Source organism: Stegostoma tigrinum, chromosome X (genome assembly GCF_030684315.1).
Source record: "Stegostoma tigrinum isolate sSteTig4 chromosome X, sSteTig4.hap1, whole genome shotgun sequence".
Taxonomy (NCBI): Eukaryota; Metazoa; Chordata; class Chondrichthyes; order Orectolobiformes; family Stegostomatidae; genus Stegostoma; species Stegostoma tigrinum.
The window spans coordinates 872,195-886,289 of NC_081404.1; the positions used below are offsets into that span (position 1 = coordinate 872,195).

The 14,095-nt window shown below is 43.0% G+C and overlaps 1 protein-coding gene across 2 annotated transcripts in view; it reads left to right on the forward strand.

Annotated features, from left to right (window-relative positions):
* Positions 1-14,095, forward strand: part of spryd3 (SPRY domain containing 3) — a 364,516-nt gene that overhangs the window by 159,495 nt on the left and 190,926 nt on the right. The window lies entirely within an intron of this gene.

The following is a 14,095-nucleotide window of genomic DNA, read 5'->3' on the forward strand; positions in this document are numbered from 1 at the left end:
TTCTGAGTACTGTTGGAAACTTAGCACAAAAGCATATTCAAAACTAATCCCAGACATACGACTGACTTCAGGTTTTAAAATTCTGCTCGATAAAGGTGAAATGCAACAGAAGACGTGTGACACTGGATTTTTGATGTGTTAATCCCATGTGTTACCTCTGAGCTGACAGTCTTTTAGTTTTATTAAAGAGGGTTGGACTTGTGTGCCTAATATTTGCCTCAGGCTTTGCAATGAGGGAACTGACTGTCAAATCGTCCTGCATGTCTGAATCATTTTCAAATTCATGATCCAGCTGCCTACTCCAGGCATAAAGGTATACTGTTGCAGGCATACAGTTGTAAGATATTTAATAGTGGGATTAAAGATTTTTGGTCTTTTAGGAAATCAAGGGGTACGGAGAGGAGGGATATGGAATTGAAGCCCAAGATTATATTGCATGGCTTTCCATTGAAAGTGCCATATTGTTGGCTATTTTCTTAATTTATACTACTAATTGTTTAGTTTTATTTGTTTGATGAGCAAAGGCATTGGAAATGTTTTTTGCCTTTGTCTGTCTAAAGACACAGTTGCAAGGTTTACGGCTTGGATTCTACGGGAATAGATGCACTTCTTGTGGGCACCAAGGATATAGGAAAGGCCAGACATCCTGAAAATTGAATGAAGGATGAAGAACTGGGATTTCAATAATGACAGCAACAAGTTGTATTTTTATCGCACTTTCAATGCAATGAAAAGAGCATTATAGTTGAAAATATGATACTAAGACACATAGATACAGGTAATAGATCAAGTGACCAAAAACCTGGTCAGAAAGGTTGGTTTTACGAAGTGCCTCAGGAGGAAAGTGAGGTGGAGAGATGTAGGGAGAAAGTCTTGAGGCCTGGAGTTGAAAGTATGGCTACCAATTATAAACATAGAAAATAGCAACTGGGAGTAGCCCGTTTGGCCCTTAGCACCTATTTTGTCATTTAATATAATCATGGCTGATTTTCCAACTGGGAACCCTGGTCCTGCTTTCTTCCCATAGCCTTTGATCCCTTTAGCTCTAGGAATTTTTTTCTCACTCCTTCTTGAAAATATTCAATGTTTTGGCCCCAACCACTTTCTCTGATAGTGAATTCCACAGGCTTACTGGATGAAGAAATGTTTCTTCATCTCAGCCCTAAATGGCTTACCCTCTGGTTCTGGAGTCCCAGTTATCAAGAACAATCTTCCTGCATTTACACTATCTAACCCATGTTACAATTTTATAGGTTTCTATGAGATCCCCACTCATTCTTCTAACTCCAGGATATATAGCCCTAACTGATTCAATCCCTCCTGATACTGTCTGTGTATGTGTCTGTGTGTGTGCGCGTGCGTGTGTGAGAGACAGCAAGAGAGAGAATAACAGACACAGACCTCAGTCCCATCAGCCACTGCCTAAGAATGCCTAAGAGGTCATCTGTCAGTCCTGCCATTCCCAGAAATCAGTCTAGTAAATCTTTCTTGCACTCCCTCCATAACCAGACCATTCTCCCTCAGACAAGGAGACCAAAACTGCACACAGTATTCCAGGTATGGTCCCTCACCAAGGCCGTAAACAATTGCAACAGGTCATTCCTGCTTCTGGAATCTTCTCACTGTAAAAGACAACATATAATTTGCCAGCTTTACCACCTGCAGCACCTGCATGCTAACTTTCAGTGACTTGTGTGCAGGGACATCCAAATCGTAATGTACCTCCTCCTTTCCCAATCTATGACCATTCAGATAATGATCTACCTTCCTGTTTTCCCAATTAAAATTGGGAATACACATGAGGACAGATTTACAGGACCGGAAGTACTCAAGTGTTGTGCAGCTGGAAGAAATGATGAAGGGGGGGCGCGTGGGGGGCATGGGGGCGATAGAGGGATTTGAAAACCATGATGAAAACTTTGAAATCAAAACTCTGTTTGACCAAGAACATGTGTATGTCAGTGAGCGGAGAGCTCACTCTAAGTTAAGATGTGGGAGTCGAGTTTTGGGTTAGAGGGTAGAATGTGGGAGACCAGTCTTCTGTGCATTGGAATAGTCAGGTCCAGAGGTATTGAAGGCACAAATGAGGATTTCAACAGCATTTGAGGTAACATAGGGCTGGTTTTGTGCTATGCAATGGAGATGGACTAAGGCTGCCTTAATGTTGACACAAATATGAGTTTAGAAGCTCTTTTCAAGGTCAAGAATCAACATCAAGATTGTGACCAGGCTGTCTGAAATTCAAACCCTTACCAGAGAGATTAATGGAATCAGTGGTTAGGAAATGGAATAAATAAAATAAAACAAAGAACTGCAAATGTTCTGAAACAAAAACAGAAAATGCTGGCGAAATTCAGCAGGTCTGGCAACATCTGTAGAGAAAAACAGAGTTAATGTTTCGTGTTTAGTGACTCTTTTTCAGAATTGAAAGCAGCTGGGAACTTTTTATAGTATCAGAGATAATGGGAACTGCAGATGCTGGAGATTCCAAGATAATAAAATGTGAGGCTGGATGAACACAGCAGGCCAAGCAGCATCTCAGGAGCATCTCCTGAGATGCTGCTTGGCCTGCTGTGTTCATCCAGCCTCACATTTTATTATCTGGGAACTTTTTATGCTGGTTGCAGAATTGGGAGACGGGGAGAGTAGGGGAGACAGAGACTGGGAGAAACCCATGCAGAGCAGTACCAACTGTTACCAGGTGGGTAATGAACATGGAGGAAGGTGTTCATGCTCTCAAATTGTTAACTTCAGTGTTGAGTTCTGAGGGCTGTAAGGTACCTTCGAAATGTAGATGGAGTTTATAGTTGGAACTGAAAACAATGGCTTTAGCATTCCTGATATTTCATTGGAGAAACTTATCATATTGCTGCTTTTGTTTTCTTTCTGTTTTTTTTCACGACCTTTTATTTTTGTAATACAATGGTTAAGGGTCAGAAGATTCACACACTTAATTTGGTTTACAGAGCTGCTGTAAGGAACTAGGTTTGTGTTTGTGGGACATTGGAGTGCCTTTGGGAAAGGTATGAGGTATTTCACAGGATGGAGTCCAGCTGATCCAAAAGGGGCTAATGAAATATCCTGAATAAAAGTAACAGGAAAAGTCAAGAGTGTAGAAACTGATTAGGTAAATGTGGAAAAAGCATCTCTGTAAAAGGAGGAATAAAATAGAGGTAGACAATCAAATTGATCTGCTTTCAGTAAGAAAGAAACTAGGTTGAAGGTGTTCCCTCGGGCAAAATCTTCAAGGGGAAAAGGTTTAGCTAAAAAGACAAAGGGCCTGTTACAAGACTCCTGAGTGGAGGAAGTGAACAGGGTGTTAGAACTAGTGATGTCACAAAGACATACAAATTGAACAACACAAACAGAAACCTGGCTCCAATGTGAGCCGGAATGGAAAATAAACACATTGAGTGTAATTTTTTTGTTAGGAGAGACAGAATAGTTAAGAAAAGTGGAGGAGGTGTAACAGCGTTACTGAAGGTGGGAAAATCTGCTACGTGCAGACAAGTGGTCCGAGCAGAATTTGAGATTTAAGTTAAAAAGAGTCTGTCACGTTATTGGGACTTTTCTCCAGACCTTCTAATTATGGAAGGGCAATGGAAGAGGAACTCGGTAGACAGAGTAAGGAAATAACAAAGTTATTGTTTGAAGAGATTTGAAATTACCCTTTTATTACTTGACACAAGGAGAGAGTAAATGGAAAGTAGAGGATTGAATTCCTGCAACATGTGCAGGGATTCTTCTGCAAACACTATGTCCAGATGTCAGTAAGGGCAGATACAGCATTCCAACAGCTGCAACAAAAGCAGCTTGTATTCAAGTAATTACATTTAATGTAATAAATTGCTCCCCAGGAGGATTGTAACACAAAATATGACACAGAGCCACATAGGAAGTATTAGGTCAGATGACCAAAAGCTTGGTGAAAGAGGTAGATTCTAAGGAGTGTTTGCAAGGAGGGAAGCAAGGTAGAGAGGCAGAGAGCTTTAGTTTGGCATATTCCAGAGCTTACAATCCAGGCAGCTGAAAAAGTGACCACCAATGGTGAAGCAGTTAAAACTTAAGATGCTCATGGGGCAAAACTTAAAAGAGTGCAGGTATCTCAGAGAGTTTTGGAATTGAAGGAAATTACAGAGATAGGGAAGGGCAAATCCATAGAGTGATTTGAAATAAGAATGAGAATCTTAAAATAAAGAATTTGTTGAGCCATGAGATGGATGTGTCAACAAGCACTGCAAACTCTAACAGCAGAATTCAGAATGGCCTCACATTTATGGAAGATGCAATGTGAACTGTGGGAGATTGGCCTATAGTGTTTTTGAATAGTCACATTTGGAGATGACAAAGGCATGAATTTGAATTTTTGGCAGCAGATGACCTGAGACAAGCAAAATTTGAATGATGTTACAGATGTGAAAATAGGAAATATAGCTGAAAACTCAGTCAAATATGTTGTTGATGTTACAAACAGACTGGCTTAGTTTCAGACAGCTGCTGGGGACAGGCATCTCTAGACGACTGGTGTAAATATGGGTGACTGAGAGATTTTATGAAAACAAACTGCTGTTAATAAAGCAAGAAAGGGATATGAAAATAAAATAACAATAATCTGTAAGCACATCACTGAAAAGGTACAATCTGAGTTGTGATCCCTGCGAGCAGATGATCAATGGTTAGTAGAAGACTGATACCTGAGGAGATCTTTTCTGGAGAATCGATTACATGATCTTGAAACAAATAAAAGGCAAATGTTAGAAATATTTAAAATAAAGGAGGACAAAATTAACAACAAATTGTGGGGGAGGGGATGAGGGGTTGCAGTGGCAGGAATGTACTTGACAATTCTGAAACTACAAGGCTTGGTAAAAAAGACTGCACATATTTAATGCAATGAGATTAATAGATTGAAAATAAAGCAACATGTCCTTTATATTCATTATTGTCTTATTCGGCTCCCCACTTTGCTACTTGCCCGTGTAGGCGCAGGCCTGGTGGGGCGAAGGCCCTGCTCCTGTGCTGTATTGTTCCGTGTTCTATCCAACCTGTAGCTAGTTTTATGGTTGGTGTAGGAAGAACAGCAATGAATTCTGTCATAAGCCTATATCCAATATCAATAAATTAAACAGTTGGTGGAACAAAGACACTACCACCATCAGATTAGCAGCACAAGTAGGCAGAGGGTTCAGTGTGTGATGGGCAGGTATAGGACAAACACCAATGGGTACTTCTAAACAGAGAGTGATAACAACTGGAACACAGTTACTGGGAAAGTTGAGCATTTGGGCTTGCGTAACAAACAGCCGGATGTTAAAGTCAAAAGAGATAGGGTTGGTAGTCAGAAAGCAGATGTTCAAATGGTGAATGAGCAGTTTTTTTTTCATTTGTTCATGGGAATGTTGGTTTTTCTGGCTGGACCAGCATTTATCTCCCACGTCCAACTCCACTGGAGAAGGCTGTCTTCTTGACCCACATCAGTCCATGTAGTGTAGGGACACCCAAAGTGTTCTATTGAAGGGAGTTCCATTATTTTGACCCAGTCACTGTGAAGTCCCAAGAACAATGCCAGGAGCTATGGCAGGTTTATTTTCTTTTTAAACATCCAGGTAACTGAGTAACTCACTCAGCCATTTCAGGAGCAATTCCAGAGTCGACCACATTGCTATGGATCTGAAGTCATGTGTGGGTCAGAATAAGAAGTGGTGGATTTTCACAATGGTCTAGAAGAGTTTTGTTGCCGCCACTGTTCTGGTTGGATAGATTTTCTTCATTCAGATGATAGCAAATGTGTGGCAGAAACCTGCACAAGAAGGCAGAAGCAGGGGCAGCATGGTGGCTCAGTGGTTAGCACTGCTGCCTCACACCACCAGGGGACCCGGCTTTGATTCCACCCTCGGGCGACTGTTTGTGTGGAGTTTGCATATTCTCCCTGTGTCTGCATGGGTTTCCTCCAGGTGTTCCGGTTTCCTCCCACAGCCCAAAGATGTGCAAGTTAGATGGATTGGCCATGCTAAATTTCCCAAAGTGTTCAATGATGTGCAGGCTAGGTGGGTTAGCCATGGGTAATGCAGGGTTACAGGGATAGAGTAGGGGGATGGGTCTGGGTGGGATGCTCTCCGGAGGGTCGTTGTGGACCCATTGGGATGAACAGCCTGTTCACACTGTAGGGATTCTATAATTCAGAGAATTTAATAAGTTTTGAAAATGCAATGGATGAATATTTGGCCAAGAGGTTGACTATAGGGTCTGAGAAGCAGTATGAGAATCTGTCCACGTTTCGGGTCTAGTGACCCTTCACCACAACTGACTGTAGCTGGGGGAGAAAACTTAGCTACAGTCAGTGCTAAAGAAGGCTCAGTAGAACCAAATTAACTCTGCTTTCTCACCACATGCTGCCAGACCTGCTGAGTTTTCCCAGCAGTATCTGTTCTTGTTTCTGATTTCCAGCATCCACAGTTCTTTGTACTTTTTTTCATTTAAGAAGCCTGTCCATTGGACTGGCTAAATAGATGGATCTGTTCACTCCCACCCATATATATTCAGTTAAAATAAATGAAGGGAGTTGAGAACATGACAATAACAATATCCATGGATATTTTTGAACTTCTCTGATCTAGAGCACATTCAGGATTTGTAAGCAAACTTATAGAACTGAATTTTAACATGCAGAAAACCATCCCATCTTCCCACCATTGTCATGTTTTCCATTTTATTGCCCTGGAAATTGGAGACAAACTACACACCCATCAAAATGTTAGTTCAACACACAATAATGAGACTTTTTCATGTCAGTTAGAGCCGAATGTGGTCAACGGCCAATTTAAATATGCATCACTTTGTAGTCCAGGGACACTGTACAGAAGTCTTCAGCAGTTGACACATCAAAGATTAAGAAACATTAACTAGCCATTTTGAAGTTGAATGTTGTTTTAAAACTTTTCCTAGTTGGGGAATAATAGCAAAATACAGTTTCTGAACAGCACAGCAAGAAATGGAAAAGGTACCTTCATATTCACAAACCATAATACTGTGCAATGCATCAGAAAAACAAAACATGCTATCATCAACAATCCTATTTATTAAGATATGAAGAAGTATCGTACATAATTACTGTGGAGTGAGCAAAAGACTATATTTTTATCTATACATTAACAATCATTTGAAATAATCGCCTTGTTGCTCAAGCTATCGAACATAGGATTATGCATTATGCCCAACACTGAGGTAAAATACCAAGTTCTGTGACGTAGACTAATCTGGCTGAGAAAACCTTGTTATTGGCAGCCCCTGGCAGCTGGCAAGGTCATAGAAGTTCTAGAGTCATGACAGTGCAGAAAGAGGTGATTCAGCTCATCAAATCTCACCAACCCTCTGAAGAGCATCCCAGCCAATCCTCGTTACCCTGTTAACCCAGCTAGCCTGCACATCCCCAGACATTGTGGGGCAATTTAGCAATGCTAATCCACTTAATTGACATCTTTGGACTGTGTGAAGAAACTAGAGCACCCAGTGGAAACCAACACAGACACAGAAAGCGAACTCCAAGTGCAAACTCCACACAGTGACCCAAGGCTGGAATCGAGCCCCATTTCTGGTGATATGAGGCAGCAGTGCTAACGTAAAACCATCTTCACTTACAGGATCCATACCCCTCTATTCCCTTCCTATTCATTTATTTGTCTAAGTACTTCTTGAACGCTGCTATTGTGTCTGCTTCCACCACATCCACTGGCAGCGTGTTCCAGACACTATCAGAGTCAATAGAGTCAAAGAGTAATACAACATGGAAACAGGCCCTTCAATCCAAAGTGGTCCATGCTAACCAAGGTGCCCACTCAGCAAGTCCCAATTGCCCGCATTTGGTCCATATGCCCCTCAACCCTTTGCATCCATCAAACTATCCAAATGTTTTTTAAGTATTGCTATTGGGCCTGTCTCAACCACGTTCTCTGGCAGCCCATTCAATACACGCACCACTCTCTGCATGAAGAAGTTGCCCCTCAGGTCCTTCTTAAATCTTTCCCCACTCATCTTAAACCTATGTCCCCTAGTTTTCAATTCCACATCCCTAGGAAAAAGACTACATGTATTCATCCTATCAATGCCCCTCATGATTTTATATACCTCAATAAAGTTACCCCTCATTCTCCTATGTCCCAAGGGATAAAGTCCTATCCTCGCCAAACTCTCCCTATAACTCAGGCTTACTAGTCCTGGCAACATCCTCATAAATAGTGATCAGAGATAATGGGAACTGCAGATGCTAGAGAATGCAAGATTACAAAGTGTGGAGCTGGATGAACACAGCAGGCCAAGCAGCATCTTAGGAGCACAAAAGCTGATGTTTCAGGCCTACGATGAAGGATCGAGGCCCGAAACGTCAGCTTTTGTACTCCTAAGATGCTGCTTGTCCTGCTGTGTTCATCTAGCTCCATACTTTGTTATCTAACATCCCCATAAATCCTGTTTGCTCACTTTCCAGGTTATCTATGTATTTCCTATAACTGGGTGACCAAAACTGTACACAATACCCCAAGTGTGGCCTCACTAACGACTTATACAACTGTAACATAACGTCCCAACTCCTATACTTTACACCTTGACCAATGAAGCCCAACATGCTAAATGCCGTCTTCACCACCTTGTCCAGCTGTGACGCCGCTTTCAATGAACTATGTATTAGTACTCCTAGGTCCCTCAGTTCCACAACACTCCTCAGGACCTTACCATTTACTGTATAAGACCTACCTAGGTACGACTTTCCAAAATACAACACCTCATACTTATCTGTAGTGATTTGCATTTGCCAACCCTTAGCCCACTTCCCCACCCAATCAAGATCCCTGTGTAATTTTTTATAGCCTTCGTTGCAATCAGCGATACATCTTAATTTTATATCATCCGTGAACTTATTAATCATCCCTTCTACATTCACATCCAGCTCATTTATGTAAATAACAAATAACAAAGGTCCCAGCACCGACCTCTGCAATACATCACTAATCACAGGCCTCCTGTCCAGGAAACAACCTTCAACCATCGCCCTCTGCTTCCTACCACCGAGCCACTTTTGAATCCAATTCGCTAGCTTCCCCTGGATCACTCACCATCTTTTGTGTGAAAAACTTACCTTGGACATCTCTTCTCATTGCGCCCCGCCCCCCCACCCCTTGCACCTTGAACCTGTGTGCCCAAGTAATTGACCCTCCACCCTGATAAAAGCCTCATACTTGCCACATTATCTATGCCATTCACAATCTTACAAACTTCTATCAGGTCACCCCCCTTCAACCTCCTGCGTTCCAGTGAAAACAAACCCAGTCTATCCAACCTTTCTTCACAGCTAAAGGCCCCCCCCCCCGTACATCCTGGTAAACCTTTTCTGTACCCTCTCTGAAGTATCAACATCCTTTGTGTAGTTTGGTGACTAGAACTCTATGCCACATTCCAAATGTGACCTAATTACAGTTCGAGAAAGCTGCAACATAACTTGTCTATCCTTATACTCAATGTCCCTTCCAATGAAGACAAGCATATCATAGGCTGTTTTTACTACCTTATCTATCTGCACTGCCACCTTCAGTGATCTGTGGACCTGCACACCCAGATCCTTCTGCATATCAATACTCTGAAGGGTTCTGCCATTCACCATATAATTTCTACCTGTACTATTCCTTCCTAAATGCATCATTTCGCATTTGTCCAGATTAAACTCCATCTGCCATTTTTCTGCCCATGCCTCCACTGATGTTTCTCCTGCTGTATCCTCTGACTATCGTCAACTCGTCCAATCTTTGTATTGTCTGCAAATTTACTAATTAGACCTATCATGTTTTCCTCCAAATCATTTGTGTAAGCAGATACTCCCCATACAGACCCACTTACTATGAAGGTTAATTGGCTGGATGGCTAGTTTGCAACATAGTGATGCCATCAGCATAGGTTTAATTCCTGCTCTAGTTGAGGTTACCATTGAAGGACTCTCCTTAATCACTGTTCTTGCCCAAGGCATAGTCACTCTCTATGGTCTGGTTGGACAATAGTGACTTTATCTTGGGGTAAGGTATTCTTTTTCAGGTTGGCAAGCTGCAACTGGAGGTGTTCGAAAGGAATTAGTGCTGGGACTGCAATATATATTGATGACTGGTGATTATTGATAACAAATTTACTATAGCTGGAGATAAAAAGGTGTAGAGCTGGAGGAACACAGCAAGCCAGGCAGCATCAGAGGAGCATGGAAGCCGACGTTTCGGGTCTGGACCCTTCTTCAGAAATGGAGAGGAGAGGGGACACTGAAATAAATAGAGGGGAGGTGGTGTTAGAAGGTGGATATGGAGCAGATAGGTTGGAGGGAAGATGGACAGGTCAAAGAGGTGGGGATGAAGCTAGTAGAGGTCAGTGTAGGTAGGGGGATGGTCAGTAAGGAGGGAGAGGTGGATAGATGGGAGAGAAGACGGATGAGGTCGTGGGTGGGGACATTTTGAAACTGGTGAAAGTCCACATTCAGACCATTGGGTTGTCTGGTTCCAAGGCGCAATATGAGGTGCTGTTCCCCCAGTTCCCAGGTGGCATTGTTGTGATACTGGAGGAGGCCCAGGATGGACATGTCGTCCAGGGAGTGGGAGGGGGAGTTGAAGTGGCTTGCAACTGGGAGGTATTGTCATTTGTCGCGAACCAAGCGTGGGTGTTCCACAAAGCGGCCTCCAAGCCTCCGCTTGGTCTCACCGATGTAAAGGAGGCCTCATCAGGAACAGTGGTAGACCACGTTAGTGGATGTGCAAGTGAACATCTGTTTAATGCGAAATGTTGTTTTGGGGCCTGGGATGAAATCTCCCCACCCTGACCTCATTCAAAGACCAGCACTCTCTTCCATCTCCCGCCCCCCTCCCGCATTCTCCTCTCCTTGACCTGCCCATCTTCTCTCCTACCTATCCACTCCTCCCACGTCACTGACCAACTCCCACCTCCACTTCCTACCTAGCCTCATCCCCGCCTACATGACCTGTTCATCTTCCCTGGTCGGACCATTCCCCTCCCTAACTCCCCACCTACACTCACCTTTACTGGCTCCATCCCCGCCTCCCTGACCTGTCTGTCTCCTCTATCCATCTTCCCTCCGCCTCTCCCTCTCTCCCTATTTATTTTAGAATCTCCTTCCCCTCCCCCAGAAGAAGGGTCTAGGCCTGAAATGTCAGCTTTCCTGCTCCTCTGATGCTGCCTGGCCTGCTGTGTTCATCCAGCTCCACTGCATTATCTCTGACTCGGAGGCTTTTCATCCGGCGGTGTCGGGCTGTGAGAGTGATGGCGCCCTGAGGCACATGTTTGGAAGTGGGACTTGACAAATCATTGGAACCCAGGAAGTGTGGGATTTTCAAATATAATTGCGGCCCGTGTTTGACTTTGAAAACCAATTTCGCGATGAAGGTTGCAGGGGGAACCACTAAACTGTTCAGTTATTTCAATTCATCGGACTGAGTGTGAAATTTGATCAGGCAACATAACAGAGCTACACTGAAGACGAACAGTGTTCAGTTCATGGGGTGCTGGGTAGTGAGTGTGTTTCTAACATTCGGATCTGGCACCAAACTAACTGGAATCCAATGAGTAATATTATTGATGAGTGATAATGGGAACTGCAGATGCTGGAGAATCCAAGATAATAAAATGTGAGGCTGGATGAACACAGCGGGCCCAGCAGTATCTCAGGAGCACATTATGTTGTGCAGCCTTTATTCTTGACTTGAAGTAGTGCTTTATGAAATATTGCCATTAGATCTACATAGCTATATTTCATTCATAATGATTGACAGGAAAGGGCAGATGGAGGGTCTTTTCTTCAGTAAAGTGAAGGCTATTAGCAAACACCCACACAAACAGACGTTCTCTCTCTATTGCGCACTCTCCCTCTCTTTCTCCCCTTGTACACAGACACACTCTCTCTCTCTCTCACACGCACGCACGCTCTTCATCTCGCACACACATACTCTCTTTGTCTCTCGCACACGTGCACATTCACTTCATCTCATGCGCACACACACTATCTCTTCATCAGACAATGCATGTTAGGGGTAAGACATTTAAAATCTGTTTGTGTTTTGGGCTGGAGTCCGACTGGTTTTATTTCTAAAGTACGAATTTATAAAACGCCACATTGACTGACTGTCTATAAATTGTGTGGTTTTTGAACAAAATAGAAGATATCTGCAAATACAAATTCACCCCATAGATTTACGTGTGTGTGTGTGAGTGAGAGAGAGTGTGTGTGTGTGAGAAGAAGAGTGAATGTTCGTACACTCAGAGAGTAGTAAGGGCGTGGAATGCCCTGCCTGCAACAGTAGTAGACTCACCAAGTTTAAGGGCATTTAAATGGTCAATGGATAAACATATGGATGATAATGGAATAGTGTAGGTTAAATGGGCTTCAGTTTGGTTTCACAGGTCGGTGTAACATCGTAGGTTGAAGGGCCTGTACTGCGCTGTAGTGTTCTGTGTTCTGTGTGTTTGTGTGTGAGAGGAAGAGTGAATGTGTGTGTGTGTCGCACAGGAATTTTTCCTCCCCTTGGGGGAACACTTCAGTGCTCAAGGGCATTCGGCCTCAGATCTTAAGGTAAACGTCCTCCAAGGCAGACTTCGGGATACACAGAGTCACCGAGCAAACACTGATAGCTAAGTTTTATGCTCATGAGCACAGCCTTTACCAAGATCTTGGGTCCATGTCACACTACAGTTGACCCCACCACACTTTCCACTTGTACTCACTCACTCACTCACACTCTCTCTCTCTCTCTCTCTCTCTCTCTCTCTCTCTCTCTCTCTCTCTCTCTCTCTCCCCCCCTCCACACGCACACGCACACAGTCGCCCTCCCATATACACGTAACTCTATGGGATGAATGTGTATTTCCAGATACATTCTCTATTGTTCAAAAACCACACAATGTATAGAAGGTCAGTCAAAGTGGTGTTTTACAAGCTCCTACTGTAGAAATAAAACCAGTCTGACTCCAAACTAAAACACAAACAGATTCTAAACAAGGCCTCACACCTAGCATACATTGTCTGACTTAAAGTGTCACCTCTTCTTTACACTGATTAAACCTTTTAGTTCTCTCAGGGCAGTGACTTCAAACGAATTTGGGTATTTAAATATACATATCAATCAATTAAAACCTTCTAACTGATTAAAGATTTAACAGCATCTTAAGTTTGTTTTATACATCCTGATCAGTGGTATGATCCTTTAATCTTTTGCTTATAAATCCTGTGTCTGATACCACCTCTCTCACTAACACTTGAAGAAGGAGTGAGGCTATGAAAGCTTGTGCTTTCCAATAGACTTGTTGGACTATAACTTGGTGTCATGTGATTTCTGACCTTGCCTACCCCATCTGCGTCACCTGTTATACTCCTTGCATTGAAATGAACACACTTCAGACTGGCAGTCCCAATGTGTTCATTAACCTGGCCCTGCCTGTCAGACTTACTTGATTTTTATCTGTACCTTTTCTTCAATCACTGTTTGGTTCCAACCACAACTCCCCCTCCTACCACCCCAAATCCTCATGCTGTAAATAGATCCATAATACCGTTAGGAAGGGCATTCCAGGATTTTGACCCAACAACAATGAAGGGATAGTGATATGTTTCCAAGTCAGGGTGGTGAGTGGCTTGAAACTTGCAGGAGGTGATCTTCCCATATATCTACTGTCCTTGCCCTTCTAGTTGGAAACGGTCCTGGGTTTGGTGGGGAATAAGGACCTTTGGTTTTGGTGTGTTTTGTAGATAGTACACACTGCTCCTGAGCATTGGTGGTGTAGGGAGTGGATATTTGTGGATGTGGTGCCAATCAAGTGAGCTGCTTTGTCCTGAATTGTGTCAAGCTTCTTGAGTGTTTTTGGAGCTGCAACTATCAGGGCAAATGGGGAGTATTTCATTACTTCTGACTTGTGATGGTAACACCTTTGAATGTCAAGGTGCAGTGGTTAAATTGTCTATTATTGGAGATTGTCATTTCCTGGCAATGTGTGGTGTAAATGTTATTTGTCAGCCTATATCTTTACGTTCAGAGAGAAAAATTAGGAGCAGGAGTTTGGGTTT